The 15,075-nt window shown below is 40.1% G+C and overlaps 4 long non-coding RNA genes across 4 annotated transcripts; 2 read left to right on the top strand and 2 right to left on the bottom strand.

Moving 5' to 3' along the window:
• Positions 1-1,153: 1,153 nt before the first annotated feature.
• LOC148929635 (uncharacterized) lies at positions 1,154-2,456 on the bottom strand. The gene is made up of 2 exons (XR_016129018.1): positions 1,841-2,456; positions 1,154-1,383 (listed from the first exon to the last, which is right to left on the bottom strand). It is a non-coding gene; the product is annotated as an uncharacterized LOC148929635 (long non-coding RNA).
• Positions 2,457-2,613: 157 nt separating this feature from the next.
• Positions 2,614-4,034, top strand: LOC148929634 (uncharacterized). The gene is made up of 2 exons (XR_016129017.1): positions 2,614-3,679; positions 3,742-4,034. It is a non-coding gene; the product is annotated as an uncharacterized LOC148929634 (long non-coding RNA).
• A 7,090-nt stretch (positions 4,035-11,124) lies between these two features.
• LOC148929633 (uncharacterized) lies at positions 11,125-12,427 on the bottom strand. Its single transcript, XR_016129027.1, has 2 exons — positions 11,812-12,427; positions 11,125-11,354 (listed from the first exon to the last, which is right to left on the bottom strand). It is a non-coding gene; the product is annotated as an uncharacterized LOC148929633 (long non-coding RNA).
• A 157-nt stretch (positions 12,428-12,584) lies between these two features.
• LOC148929632 (uncharacterized) lies at positions 12,585-14,005 on the top strand. Its single transcript, XR_016129026.1, has 2 exons — positions 12,585-13,650; positions 13,713-14,005. It is a non-coding gene; the product is annotated as an uncharacterized LOC148929632 (long non-coding RNA).
• Positions 14,006-15,075: the final 1,070 nt, after the last annotated feature.

The following is a 15,075-nucleotide window of genomic DNA, read 5'->3' as shown; positions in this document are numbered from 1 at the left end:
CATATATCAACAATCATATATTATAATTTAAATAATACCCTAAATGACAAATTTATTGAATGTCACGAGATTTAATACTTTTATACTTTAGCAATCATATTATGAAAAGTATATATGTCACTAATACAATAACATATATCAATAGTCATATATGTATATATGTCACTAATACAATAACATATATCAATAGTCATATATGTATATATGTCACTAATACAATAACATATATCAATAATCATATATGTATATATGTCACTATACAATTACATATATCAACAATCGTATAATATAATTTAAATAATACTCTAGCAATCTCATTCAAAACTACAATTTTCTTGAATGTCACGAGATTTTAATGCTTTAATGCGGCTCCAATCCCACTATATAACCCCCTCATTATATACCATTTTCTTATCTCATCTAACAACAAACTCCATACTTTCTTCTTCCTCCTTCTCACTGCCACAACTATATTGACAATTATAAAACACTTTTTTCTTAAGGATGTCGGGGGGAAGAGTCACAGACGAGGAGTTCAGGGCATTCCTCAACAATCTGAATCAAATCGTACCTCGCGGCATCAGAAGACAGGTATATCTCCCGACATGCATGTACGCACGAGGCACTAGTATCGTGCACCTACGTGTACAACTTCATGAAATTAGCTCATGAAAACAAAACTAAATTTGATAAATGTATATATATTGAATAAAATGCATGCATGCATCTTTGTGTGTTTCAACTTTTAATAATACTAATTGTTTTGAAATTTAAATATAATTTAATTAATTACAGCATCCAGCTGAGGCTGCTGCTCAGTTTGAAGATTTAAATGCGAGGCTAATGGATTTACTGAGGAGTTTGGATCCAAATGATCCTCGAGCAGCTCAACTTAGGGCATTTTTACAAAGAAATTAATTATATAGGATTTGTGGTTTTTAATTATTGTAACAGTGTGATCGTATAATAAGCTCATTTCCGGGTTTTCTTTGTCGGTTCTTTCCCGGATCACATAAGAGAGTTGAACCGCATAGGGTTTCTTTTAGTTTTTTTATTTAAACTCTTGTTACATTTTGTCACGACCACAACTCCCTAGTGCTAGTGAGCGTAGCTATTTCGCGACTAAAAATTCTCAATAATCAAGGGACAACAATAAAAGGATGAAATCACTTAAATCAATAGTATCAAAGGCATATGGGTTCATAGTCAAAACGTGTTCAGAGTATCAAGACTAAGTTCATAGCTTTCTAGCACATAATTCTAGATTTGCAGCGGAAGAGTCCAAGACAAAATAGCACGTATGAAGACATGCTACTTTGGGTTACCTAACTACTTATTTAAAAGTCTTGTCCCAACACCTTCGCCTCCTCGTACACGTTCAACCTGCACATTTGAAAATAACATGCAGGGCTGAGTACTTGATATACTCAGTGGGCACATTGCCAAAATAGTTCTATCTTTAATTGTCAATGCCACAGTTGAGTGATCACGGGGTTTTACTTAAAGGACCCGTGTCACTAAATACTTTTCCTTTTGAAAAGACTTTGATTGCGCAATCACATAACATAGATATACCATATCTGAACCTTGTGTGAACCGGGAATGTGGCCACATTCCACGACGGTCACTGGACCGGCCAACCCCTTTTGTTAGCTCACGGTCCCCTTATGTGTACACTAGTCCGAGTAGGGTTTGCGGCCCTACTGGGACCCGAATTCGTTTTAACTTGAATTGGCATAGCCAAGCAGATAGGTAATCATAAAACAAAACATGGCATGACAACATACTTGAGCAAAGATTCACATTTTCATACTGAAATCACGTTTGAAAGAATGCCCACCTGATATGCTTATTCTTCAATTTGATTATTCGCTTGGACCTCACTTGCCCTTGAGCAATTTATCCTTTGAAAAATAAATAGCGTAGCACGCTAATTAGTACTTGAACTATTTCTCCTTGGAAGGAATGCATGTACCCTATGGTATAGCACCTATGTCCTTAGTCTTGTCTTACATGATTTTCTTAGTTCTACCTCGGCTTCACTACTCTGTAAAACTTAATTATTCACTTTGCTAAGTCCGGAGAACTTCTATTTTCTTGAAAACAAATACTTGAGCATTTAATAAAGTATGGATTCTTGGAAAATTCACATTTAATAAAGTATGGATTCTTGGAAAATTCACATTTAAATCTTTCATTGAATTTTTCTTAAGGTGAGTCGCCTGCCGGTCGGTCCTTCGCGCCTTACTTTAATATGTTTCCATCTTTGAAAACTCGATAAATTTATTTGGGAATTAATTAATTAAGGTTCAAGCTCAAATTCCTTAAATTAATTCCAAGCTCACATAAATAATTCTCGGCTCAAATATTTAATCTCAGCCCAACTTCTCAATTAAAATTGGTCCATGCTCCATTCTCCTTTAAAACATTTAGGACCATTTCACCACTAATTCCATTGAGTCCATCTAACTAATTAAGTCAGCCACCACTTCAAATAATTACTAAAGCCCAACTAAAATAAATAAGGTGGCCCAATAAAGAAAAAAAAAGTGTCCAATTATGCTACTTCCTTCTCCATCGTCATTTCCCCCAAATTCCCTTTCCAATTAAAATCCCTAATCTAGAAATGAAGCGAAGCAGCGGCGCCTCCATCTTTTCCTCACGGTTCTTCGCCGTTTCAATCGATCGCCGAAATCCGATGGCGTATACTTTCTCCTCACGCCTCTCTCTTTCCTCCGTCGTCTCCGGTGAATCAACGCCCACCGTGATCCCTTTCTCCTCCGCGAATTAATTGGTGGAGAGGAGGCGTCGCCTCTCTCCCACGGCGTTGCCCTTGGTGAGCAGTCGTCCCCGGCGGCCGCCTTTCGCTGTTGCTCCAGCGGCGAAGTCACCAATCGAGGGGAAAGGCGCCTAGATCGTGGAACTCAGGTTCGTCATCGCGCCTACGTCGTCAGCCTCGGCGAGTGAAGCCGCTGACCGCCCCGCCTCGCCTCTGCTGCGTCGGCAATCGCTTCGTCGCCGGACAGCCTAAAGCTAAGTTCTTTATACAACTTCTTTTAATTTGTTTGGCAGTAGCTTATGTTTTGAGATGAAGTCTTGTACATGCTAATGTTGTGGGAATCTATGGAGCTCTATGTTCTCTAAGTTCTTGGCTAAACCATGTTGTTCTACAATGATGCAAGAGGGATTTGTTGAGGGGGTTACCTCTCGAACTTGTAGCTTGAATCTCTAGTTTCCAAAATTCTCAAAGTTTACTCTCTCTTTGAAGCTCCTATGGGTGTGGGAGTTGTCTGCAAGAACTCTGCAGAAACTCTACTCCAAGCCCTCACTCTCAAACTTGCCATTGTGGCTGAAAATTCAAAGTGTATGAGAAAGGGAGTTCGAATGTGGTGTGGAGTTATTTATAGGCGAAGTGTGGTGTACCCGTGAGGCCTTAAATGGTTGTTGTACCATTTGTTGTTATGCTGCAGCAAATCTCACTTTTAGAGATCACATTGCCTCTCCTTTATGGCTGCAACTTGGTATTTTATGGGTACCTAGTACTAGTTAGTAATTGGAATTGTTTGATTGTGCAGAGAAGCAGGTGGCTGTTGTGCCAAAGGAGCTGCAGGGCTGACTTGCCTCTTATGGTGATTCTTTGGTCATCTATAACTAAAGAAAAGTTGTCTCCATCCCTATGGTAAGAGCCCCTTTTGTTTTCTTTTGATCCTTAGTGGACAAAAACTGATCTCTACCTTGCAGGTCGAGAAAAACTTGGTTGCCAAGCTGCTGTCCGGGACAGCTTGATACCCCGGCCCAACGGCTGATCGGAAAACGGCCGCAACTTTCGGCCCGGAAAAAGAGACCCGATGCCATTTGTTCCATACACATTTATCTTTCCCTTTCTTTGTTTCCTTTATTGGAAGCCTTGTTCTAAGTATTGTAGTATTTTGAAGATTAGTTGTTCGTTTATTGAGTAAGAATTGCTATTCGAAAATTCCTGACATTCTACAATGTAAATTCCAATTGTTTAGTTCATTTGATTTTCACTTCAAGGTTTTGTTTTGCGAACTATCAACACTAAGCATTAGTAAGTAATGAGTTCTTATTTAACACAACGAAGCAATAGAGCGAAGATTCTTTAGTTCGACATTAAACATCAACGAAAAGGATAATGAAAGAAGCGGGTATTACATTCTACCCTCCTTAACGAAAATTTCGTCCCGAAATTTCGCTTAAGTTACTCAAAGAGCTCTGGGTACTTTTCTTTCATCTTGTCTTCCAATTCCCACGTAGCTTCCTCGTGTCCATGATGCTTCCATAAAACTTTCACTGTTACAATAGATTTATTCCTCAATTCCTTGACCTTCCTATCCAAGATTGCCTCTGGCTTCTCTTCATAGCTTAAGTCTGGTTCCAAAACCATTTCCTCTTGGTGGACTATGTGTTTCGGGTCGAACACGTATTTCCTCAATTGTGATACGTGAAAGACATTGTGTACATTCCCGAAACTCGGTGGGAGTGCCAATCCGTACGCCACAGGACCCACTTCTTCTAGAATCTCGTAGGGTCCGATGAAACGTGGCCTTAGCTTGCCCTTGACGCCGAATCTCGTAATCCCTTTAGACGGAGATACTTTCAGAAAAACTTTGTCTCCCGCCTTGAACTGCAGATTGGTTCGGCGAGCATCCGCGTAAGACTTCTGCCTATCTTGAGCTTCCTTGATTCTCTCACGGATCTGACGGACAATCTCTATCATTTCCTTTACAGAATCCGGTCCGAGTATCTTTCTCTCTCCGACTTCATTCCTGTAAAGCGGTGGTCTACATTTCTTTCCATACAATGCTTCATTTGGGGCCATGTTTATAGATGCTGACAACTGTTGTTGTAAGCAAACTCTATAAATGGTAGTACTAGCTCCAAGTTTCCTCCACGGTTGAGCACTACGGCTCTCAGCATATCTTCCAAGGTCTGGATTGTCCTCTCAGACTGCCCATCAGTCTGTGGATGGAATGCCGTACTGAATTCAATCTGGTGCCTAGCTCTTGCTGCAGGCTTATCCAAATCTAGAAGTAAATTTCGTATCACGGTCTGATGTGATCGTCACCGGTATTCCATGTAATCGTATGATCTCTTGCACGTAGATTTGAGCTAACTTGTTCGATTCGTAAGTAATACGAACTGGTACGAAGTGCGCGCTTTTGGTGAGGCGATCTATAATCACCCAAATAACAATCCTGTCACGAAGTGCGCGCTTTTGGTGAGGCGATCTATAATCACCCAAATAACAATCCTGTCACGAAGTGCGCGCTTTTGTGACCTTGGCAACCCTGTCATGAAGTCCATAGCAATGTGTTCCCATTCCCACTCGGGGATTTCTAGGGGTTGCAATTTCCCATAGGGTCGTTGATGTAGAGCCTTCACTTGTTGACATGCTAGGCACCTTTCTACAAACGACGCTATGCTCCTCTTCATGCCATCCCACCGAAACTGCTTCTTCATATCTTGATACATTTTCGTACTTCCTGGGTGGGCAGTATAGGGTGTTTCATGCGCTTCGCTCATGATCTCATTTCTGAGAACCTCGTCATCGGGTACACATAATCTCCCTTCAAAAGTGAGGGCGTCATCCGCTTCTTCATGATAACTCACCTCTTTTCCCGACCTCACTTTAAGACGAACTTTCTCTAATGTTTCATCACTCCTTTGAGCTTCAACAATTCTGGCCCTTAAGTCTGGTTCAATCACTAGAGTGGCGATCCTACTTTCCACCGTCTCTGGTGCTCCCACTATTTCTAGCCGCATCTTGGAAAATTCTCGTATGAGCTCCTCATTCTGTGTGAGGAAAGTGGCCACTTGGGGAATGGTCTTCCTGCTCAAGGCATCTGCCACTACATTAGCCTTGCCTGGGTGGTAATTTATGCCACAGTCATAATCCTTGACTAATTCGAGCCATCTACGTTGTCGCATATTTAAATCCTTCTGCTCGAAAAAGTACTTAAGGCTCTTGTGGTCCGTGAAGATCTCACATCGAACTCCGTAGAGATGATGTCTCCAAATCTTCAAGGCATGTACCACTGCCGCTAGTTCCAAATCATGAGTGGGGTAATTTAGCTCGTGTGGCCTGAGTTGGCGTGACGCGTACGCAATCACCTTGCCATTCTGCATCAGTACGCATCCAAGTCCAATCTTTGATGCATCGGTGTACACCACATAGCCTGCTCCTGGTGCTGGCACTGCTAGGACTGGTGCGGTGGTCAACTTTTCTTTTAATAGTTGGAAGCTTGCTTCGCACTCCGGCGTCCAATTGACCTTAGCTCCTTTCTTGAGCTGTTGAGTCAGTAGTCTGGCTATTTTAGAAAATCCTTCAATAAACCTTCGATAATATCCAGCCAAACCTAAGAACTTCGAATCTCATTAGGCGTTGTTGGTGACTGTCAACGTTGTACTGTTTCCACCTTTGCAGGGTCCACTCGGGTCCTTTCTGCCGTTACTATGTGTCCAAGGAAGTTCACCTTGTTAAGCCAGAACTCACATTTTCCAAACTTAGCATAGAGTTTCTCGGCTCTCAACGTCTCTAAGGTGGTTCTCAGACGTTTCTCGTGTTCCTTCTCGTTCTTCGAATAGATTAGTACATCATCTATAAGGACTAGGACGAACTTGTCCAAGTATGGATGGAACACGCGGTTCATTAAGTCCATGAACACTGCCAGGGCATTTGTAAGTCCAAAAGGCATTACAGTGAATTCGTAATGGCCGCATCTAGTGCGGAACGCCGTCTTGGGTACATCGTCATGTTGGACTTTCAGTTGGTGATAGCCTGATCTCAAGTCCATTTTCGAGAATACACCAGCCCCTCGAAGTTGGTCAAAAAGGTCATCAATCCTTGGTAGAGGATACTTGTTCTTGAGCGTCAGCTTGTTCAACTCTCGGTAGTCGATACACATTCTCAATGTTCCGTCCTTCTTCTTCACGAAGAGCACTGGTGCGCCCCATGGTGACACACTAGGTCGGATGAAACCAAGGTCTAATAATTCCTGTAGCTGCATTTTGAGTTCTTCTAACTCCTTAGGCGCCATTCTGTATGGTGCCTTCGATACTGGGGTCGATCCTAGCTCGAGATCAATTGTAAATTCCAATTGTATGTCTGGCGGCAATCCTGGTAGTGCGTCAGGAAAGACATTCGAAAATTCTCGTACCACTGCTACATTCTCTATCTTTTGGTCCTCTATCTCTTCTCCATTCAGATACACGAGGTATGCAGGGCATCCTTTCCTTATCATAGTGGTTGCTTGTAGTGCAGAAATTATGGACTTTCGTCGCCTCATGGAGATTCCATGAAAGATTGTGGGTTCCTTTCCTGGGTATTGCTGCGAGATCTGCCTTTCCTTACAAAGAATGGTAGCATAGTTTTCAGCTAACCAATCCATTCCCAATATGATGTCGACGTTCCACATCAACATCACATGCAAATTGTGAGCCACCAACTTAAGGTTTCCCATAGTGAATTCTACGTTCGAGCAAGTTCGCGAGATATCTATAAGGCCTCCTACGGGTGAGGACACCCTCATCTTATGTTTGATTTCATCAGTAAGCAGTTCTAAAGTATCCACGCAAGGTGCTGACATGAAAGAATGGCAATAGGTATGTCGAGGAGAGTTCCCATACTTGCTAAATTGCTCTTGGTTCCCTACTCAATCTTAGGCTGCTTCTGCCTCGGTGCAGTAATTATAGCCTGAGTGGGAAACCTTTGGCGTAGCTGCCGCTGGTGATATGGTATTGGGGGGTGAGACTGGGACTGCCTTTCTTCTCGGCTCAGCTTGAAGTGCTCGCAACTACGGACGCTGCCCCTAATAGTCCTGCCTCCCTCCTATCCTAGTATTCTTGTACAGCATTCCCTGGAGAAATGTCCGCTTCTTCCACAATTAAGGCACCTATGTGTCCTAACTATGCACTTTCCACGGTGGTTTCTTGACCACTTAGCGCAGGGATGGGCCTTAGGTCGGTACTCAACCTTCTTATTGAGGTCGGTTTCTCTACCGCCATTCTGCGATGGTTTTGGGGCAAGTTGTTGCTTCTTATTCTCATTTGAAGTACATTTTCGTTTTCCCGATCGTTCCTTCATTCGTTGGTTTTATTGCGCCTCATTTCAGACGATTTTCCTCTTGTCGAAGACATCCGTTCATTAAAACGTAATCTATGAGAGTGTTCATATTTTCACTAGATTTCGTTACCTAACAATGATCTTCATCTCCATTTCCTCGTGGCTCTCCTAGTTCACCTTGTTATTTGTGCCCCAACGATTAATCGCTTAGATAAATATGTCTTGTGAAATGAAAAGTCATTAGGTCTATACAATATAAGATTCCTTTACATTTCTCTTTTTTTTTTTGGCCTATATTCTGTGTATATAGCGTAACGATCCATCCCTTAGCAGCTCGTGACCGTCGGCACACAAGTGCGAAAAGTCCAAACATTCATGCCCTTTGTGATTGCCTTGTACTAAGAACTCAATGATTAATCAAACAGTCTTAACTTGGATAGGTGCTGATGTCACTTAAAAGAAGCATGACTGCAAATTTCTTTTATTGAAAGGACTATAGAACATCCAAAGGGACAAGAATAACGTCTCTTACTTGACTGTTGTGAATTTTCATCACCAATTTGCAACAATTGATTTTTGAAAGAAAGAACTAGGTTCAAATGAACTCATCTTGTCAATTCAAAGAACTAGGCGGTCCCAATGGTTTCAGATAAACCCATCGAATTTGAAAACTCACTTCTGAAAGGAGCTTGAAAGAACATAGGTCATGAGAACAAGATGATACTTTATTAACTCTCAATTTCCATAGTAGGTTGTCAAACAAGATAGTTCAATTGTCCGCTCAACTTGACTAGATCCGGACATCAAGGATGATGGTTTCAACATGTCAAGACCTCAGATGATTAGTCGCAAGAGGGTTTAGAAATGTAAACAATTGCCATGGATTAACGTTGATCATGGTTCACCAACATTATAATGTGGAAATCATGGAAATACATCAATGGATTCACAGGTAGCGACCAAAGTGAAAGAAATATTTTTGGAAAAGTCAACTACCATCAAGGAAAATGCAATACATTAGCCTTAACTTAGTGTTTCAGAAAGAAATCTTGAGCTAGAAATAATGCATGTAGTGGAACTGGACAAGAAAAATTCACTCATATAAGAACGAAATAGTCACAATATGGTTGCCAAATAAGGAGGTGAACAAAAGTTCCACTTATTGTGCCATTCTCTGAGAAGAAATGTCTGAAAAAATCAGCAACTTAAGGGTGAAGTTATACCGTGAGAGTTAAAGAATCTGGGATATTGATTTTATCAATGGTGGGTCATACGGGGGACAACAAACAACAAAGATGCTTGAGAACATATAAGTCTTTCGAATTTAAGATTTGAAAGTAAGTCACCATTTTCGTAAAAAAAAAAAAAAATAAATAAATAAAATGATAGTGACTTATTACTTGCAAAAACGTGAGTCAATCAAAAGTCTTAAAAAGACGGCAGGACACCCTTGTTCAGGATGTTCAAAATGAGATTATTCTGGAGGGCATGGCCGTAAGCAACTTTAGAGTCGAAGGTTTATGACCGGAGCTTATGAAGTCAACACCTTACATTTTCTGAACAATGAGCTCAACTACTATAGCCAACAAATTGAAAGAGAGTCACAACTTTCGTAGGAGAAAAAAAAAAAAATGAGGCATTAGTTGCATAAATCCAAGTCAATCTAAGGTCTAAAGTAGACGAGGGCATTTTCATTAAGGAGGTTCATAGAAAGAAATCGATGGGAATCCAAGTAAGTACTGTTGATCATAATCATCTGTTCCACTTATGTGACACTTTCTTGTTTGTTCTTTCGGAGCTTGTACATGATCAGAGCGTTCCAGGAAACCATAGATTCCAAGCTAGGATTCCTGGTGTTACAACTAATAGCTGTCGTTGAAGGTCATATTTTCATAATGATCTCGATAAGTCAGGACGTTCATTCTCGTAAAACATTGCACTCTCCATCGTGCTTCACAGCGTGCTATAAGCATTGTTTCTAGATCACGTAGCCTCCTTGACTTGCTACGCAAGACTGGATCACTTAATTTGATCGTAAGTACGATATCTTTTCGTGTAAGGATACACCTCCTTTACTAGATCAAGGGTACGCTCATTTTGATTATGATTGAGTTCATGAAGACAAAGGGAACTTCATGTTGTTCCCATCATTTAAAACGTTCAACAGACGCCCATGTGCCGTAGGTAGTTTCTCGTATCTCGTCTGATCGTTACCATCTAAGAATAGATGGGTTATTTATAAATTGTTAGGTTCATTCTTGTACATTTGGAATTGTTCCAATTACAACATCATGGATCGTGGTTTCGTCAAGAGATAGGGTAGAGGAAAAGGTGTGGGGTCCACTTTTAGACACATTCATCTATATTTCCTCATTCTTAAAACAAAATTAGGGGTTTGCCCTAACTTGCATATACTCGTTCATTTTATCGCTTAGAAAAGCGGTAAGGAAGTCATCAACTTACAACTCTGTTCAAGAGCGTTTAGTCTAACGTACTTCTTAGGCATTCTATGTTCGCATGCGTTAGTCATTCCGTAACTTCCTAAAAAGTTCCTTAATCTATCATCATACTTCACATAATCGAGCATGTGTAACTGATAATACTTTAGCATTTGTCTCAAAGACATCCTTATGCTTAACAATTTAAACTTGAAATTCCATGATTCATAGGAAAAATGGAATTTACATGCTTTTCCTTGAAAACCCTGAATATTTTCACAATATCTTCAAAAAGAAATCATTTTTTTTTTTTCAAGTTCTTTCATGAATAACTGAAAATTTTTTTTCTGGTAAAAACTTCTTTCTTACCTCATTGCTGCAGTTGAACGTGACGAGTCGAGGTGTTGGGTCCTTTTAAGCTTTCCATTTTAGTACTATCCTAGTCTAGTACTATCATTCTCGACTAAGGCTTGAAAAGAAGGTTCTTGGGTCCAGAGCGAAAGAACGGTGCTCTGATACCACTCTGTCACGACCACAACTCCCTAGTGCTAGTGAGCGTAGCTATTTCGCGACTAAAAATTCTCAATAATCAAGGGACAACAATAAAAGGATGAAATCACTTAAATCAATAGTATCAAAGGCATATGGGTTCATAGTCAAAACGTGTTCAGAGTATCAAGACTAAGTTCATAGCTTTCTAGCACATAATTCTAGATTTGCAGCGGAAGAGTCCAAGACAAAATAGCACGTATGAAGACATGCTACTTTGGGTTACCTAACTACTTATTTAAAAGTCTTGTCCCAACACCTTCGCCTCCTCGTACACGTTCAACCTGCACATTTGAAAATAACATGCAGGGCTGAGTACTTGATATACTCAGTGGGCACATTGCCAAAATAGTTCTATCTTTAATTGTCAATGCCACAGTTGAGTGATCACGGGGTTTTACTTAAAGGACCCGTGTCACTAAATACTTTTCCTTTTGAAAAGACTTTGATTGCGCAATCACATAACATAGATATACCATATCTGAACCTTGTGTGAACCGGGAATGTGGCCACATTCCACGACGGTCACTGGACCGGCCAACCCCTTTTGTTAGCTCACGGTCCCCTTATGTGTACACTAGTCCGAGTAGGGTTTGCGGCCCTACTGGGACCCGAATTCGTTTTAACTTGAATTGGCATAGCCAAGCAGATAGGTAATCATAAAACAAAACATGGCATGACAACATACTTGAGCAAAGATTCACATTTTCATACTGAAATCACGTTTGAAAGAATGCCCACCTGATATGCTTATTCTTCAATTTGATTATTCGCTTGGACCTCACTTGCCCTTGAGCAATTTATCCTTTGAAAAATAAATAGCGTAGCACGCTAATTAGTACTTGAACTATTTCTCCTTGGAAGGAATGCATGTACCCTATGGTATAGCACCTATGTCCTTAGTCTTGTCTTACATGATTTTCTTAGTTCTACCTCGGCTTCACTACTCTGTAAAACTTAATTATTCACTTTGCTAAGTCCGGAGAACTTCTATTTTCTTGAAAACAAATACTTGAGCATTTAATAAAGTATGGATTCTTGGAAAATTCACATTTAATAAAGTATGGATTCTTGGAAAATTCACATTTAAATCTTTCATTGAATTTTTCTTAAGGTGAGTCGCCTGCCGGTCGGTCCTTCGCGCCTTACTTTAATATGTTTCCATCTTTGAAAACTCGATAAATTTATTTGGGAATTAATTAATTAAGGTTCAAGCTCAAATTCCTTAAATTAATTCCAAGCTCACATAAATAATTCTCGGCTCAAATATTTAATCTCAGCCCAACTTCTCAATTAAAATTGGTCCATGCTCCATTCTCCTTTAAAACATTTAGGACCATTTCACCACTAATTCCATTGAGTCCATCTAACTAATTAAGTCAGCCACCACTTCAAATAATTACTAAAGCCCAACTAAAATAAATAAGGTGGCCCAATAAAGAAAAAAAAAGTGTCCAATTATGCTACTTCCTTCTCCATCGTCATTTCCCCCAAATTCCCTTTCCAATTAAAATCCCTAATCTAGAAATGAAGCGAAGCAGCGGCGCCTCCATCTTTTCCTCACGGTTCTTCGCCGTTTCAATCGATCGCCGAAATCCGATGGCGTATACTTTCTCCTCACGCCTCTCTCTTTCCTCCGTCGTCTCCGGTGAATCAACGCCCACCGTGATCCCTTTCTCCTCCGCGAATTAATTGGTGGAGAGGAGGCGTCGCCTCTCTCCCACGGCGTTGCCCTTGGTGAGCAGTCGTCCCCGGCGGCCGCCTTTCGCTGTTGCTCCAGCGGCGAAGTCACCAATCGAGGGGAAAGGCGCCTAGATCGTGGAACTCAGGTTCGTCATCGCGCCTACGTCGTCAGCCTCGGCGAGTGAAGCCGCTGACCGCCCCGCCTCGCCTCTGCTGCGTCGGCAATCGCTTCGTCGCCGGACAGCCTAAAGCTAAGTTCTTTATACAACTTCTTTTAATTTGTTTGGCAGTAGCTTATGTTTTGAGATGAAGTCTTGTACATGCTAATGTTGTGGGAATCTATGGAGCTCTATGTTCTCTAAGTTCTTGGCTAAACCATGTTGTTCTACAATGATGCAAGAGGGATTTGTTGAGGGGGTTACCTCTCGAACTTGTAGCTTGAATCTCTAGTTTCCAAAATTCTCAAAGTTTACTCTCTCTTTGAAGCTCCTATGGGTGTGGGAGTTGTCTGCAAGAACTCTGCAGAAACTCTACTCCAAGCCCTCACTCTCAAACTTGCCATTGTGGCTGAAAATTCAAAGTGTATGAGAAAGGGAGTTCGAATGTGGTGTGGAGTTATTTATAGGCGAAGTGTGGTGTACCCGTGAGGCCTTAAATGGTTGTTGTACCATTTGTTGTTATGCTGCAGCAAATCTCACTTTTAGAGATCACATTGCCTCTCCTTTATGGCTGCAACTTGGTATTTTATGGGTACCTAGTACTAGTTAGTAATTGGAATTGTTTGATTGTGCAGAGAAGCAGGTGGCTGTTGTGCCAAAGGAGCTGCAGGGCTGACTTGCCTCTTATGGTGATTCTTTGGTCATCTATAACTAAAGAAAAGTTGTCTCCATCCCTATGGTAAGAGCCCCTTTTGTTTTCTTTTGATCCTTAGTGGACAAAAACTGATCTCTACCTTGCAGGTCGAGAAAAACTTGGTTGCCAAGCTGCTGTCCGGGACAGCTTGATACCCCGGCCCAACGGCTGATCGGAAAACGGCCGCAACTTTCGGCCCGGAAAAAGAGACCCGATGCCATTTGTTCCATACACATTTATCTTTCCCTTTCTTTGTTTCCTTTATTGGAAGCCTTGTTCTAAGTATTGTAGTATTTTGAAGATTAGTTGTTCGTTTATTGAGTAAGAATTGCTATTCGAAAATTCCTGACATTCTACAATGTAAATTCCAATTGTTTAGTTCATTTGATTTTCACTTCAAGGTTTTGTTTTGCGAACTATCAACACTAAGCATTAGTAAGTAATGAGTTCTTATTTAACACAACGAAGCAATAGAGCGAAGATTCTTTAGTTCGACATTAAACATCAACGAAAAGGATAATGAAAGAAGCGGGTATTACACATTTTTATTACCATAATAAGAAAATATATTTACTCAAATCTCTCTATCATATGTCTCATGATCTTCATCTTCTTCCCTAAAATCTCGTTCCATATTACTCTCTTCGTTCACCATTAATTGGCACAGATTGATCCGACACGAATTTTATGAAGTGTAGGGGAAAATGGGTAAATCTTGTTCCCTTTTATCGGTTATGTATTTATTTATTTCAGGTTAAAAATTAAAAAATGGTATTCTAAATTGGAAAAATAAATATAATCTACTCCTATTACATAATTGATCATTCAACTAAAATTTGAAAATCAATAAAATTATATTAGGTGAATCAATCATGCAATAGATTAAATATATAGCTGTTTATAATAGCAATAGCATGAGTTTTATTTATTACTCTAGAAACAATATATTATTACTCTAGGTAGACATTATTTATTTACAACTTATACTATTAGAATTAACAATTTTATACTCTGTGGACCCAACTATCCCCATTATAAACATCGTTTTCTTAAATTACGTGGTAAAAATAACACCCCACTTTTGACAGGACGGAAGGAGTACTAATAATGTAGACCACATGCACCATCTAACTTCCCAACTTTTTCTCAGCTATTTTATTAATGGTGTATTAAAACTCCTGTAGTTGCAATATTTGTTATTTTTAAAAGGACGAAGATAGTAATAATAGTACCATGTATATAGTATATTGCATTTTTTTTCTTTATTTTTCCGTTAAAGGGATCAATATTAGTTCATTTCCATCCCGTAGTGACTCAAATCTCTAAGTACCAATTAAATTGCACTCCATCGTCATCGTAGACTCGTAGTATCATGCATGTGTGTTTCAACTTTGTATAATACATGTTTGGAAATTAAGCAGGCGGATTTATGTAATTTATTTAATAATTATTCAATTCAGGAAATTAAAG

Source organism: Salvia hispanica, chromosome 4, assembly GCF_029641045.1.
Source record: "Salvia hispanica isolate PSC_SH4W2 chromosome 4, Shi_PSC_v1, whole genome shotgun sequence".
NCBI lineage: Eukaryota > Viridiplantae > Streptophyta > Magnoliopsida > Lamiales > Lamiaceae > Salvia > Salvia hispanica.
The sequence above is the reverse complement of the archived record's forward strand: the minus strand, read 5'-3'. Positions and strand labels throughout refer to the sequence as shown.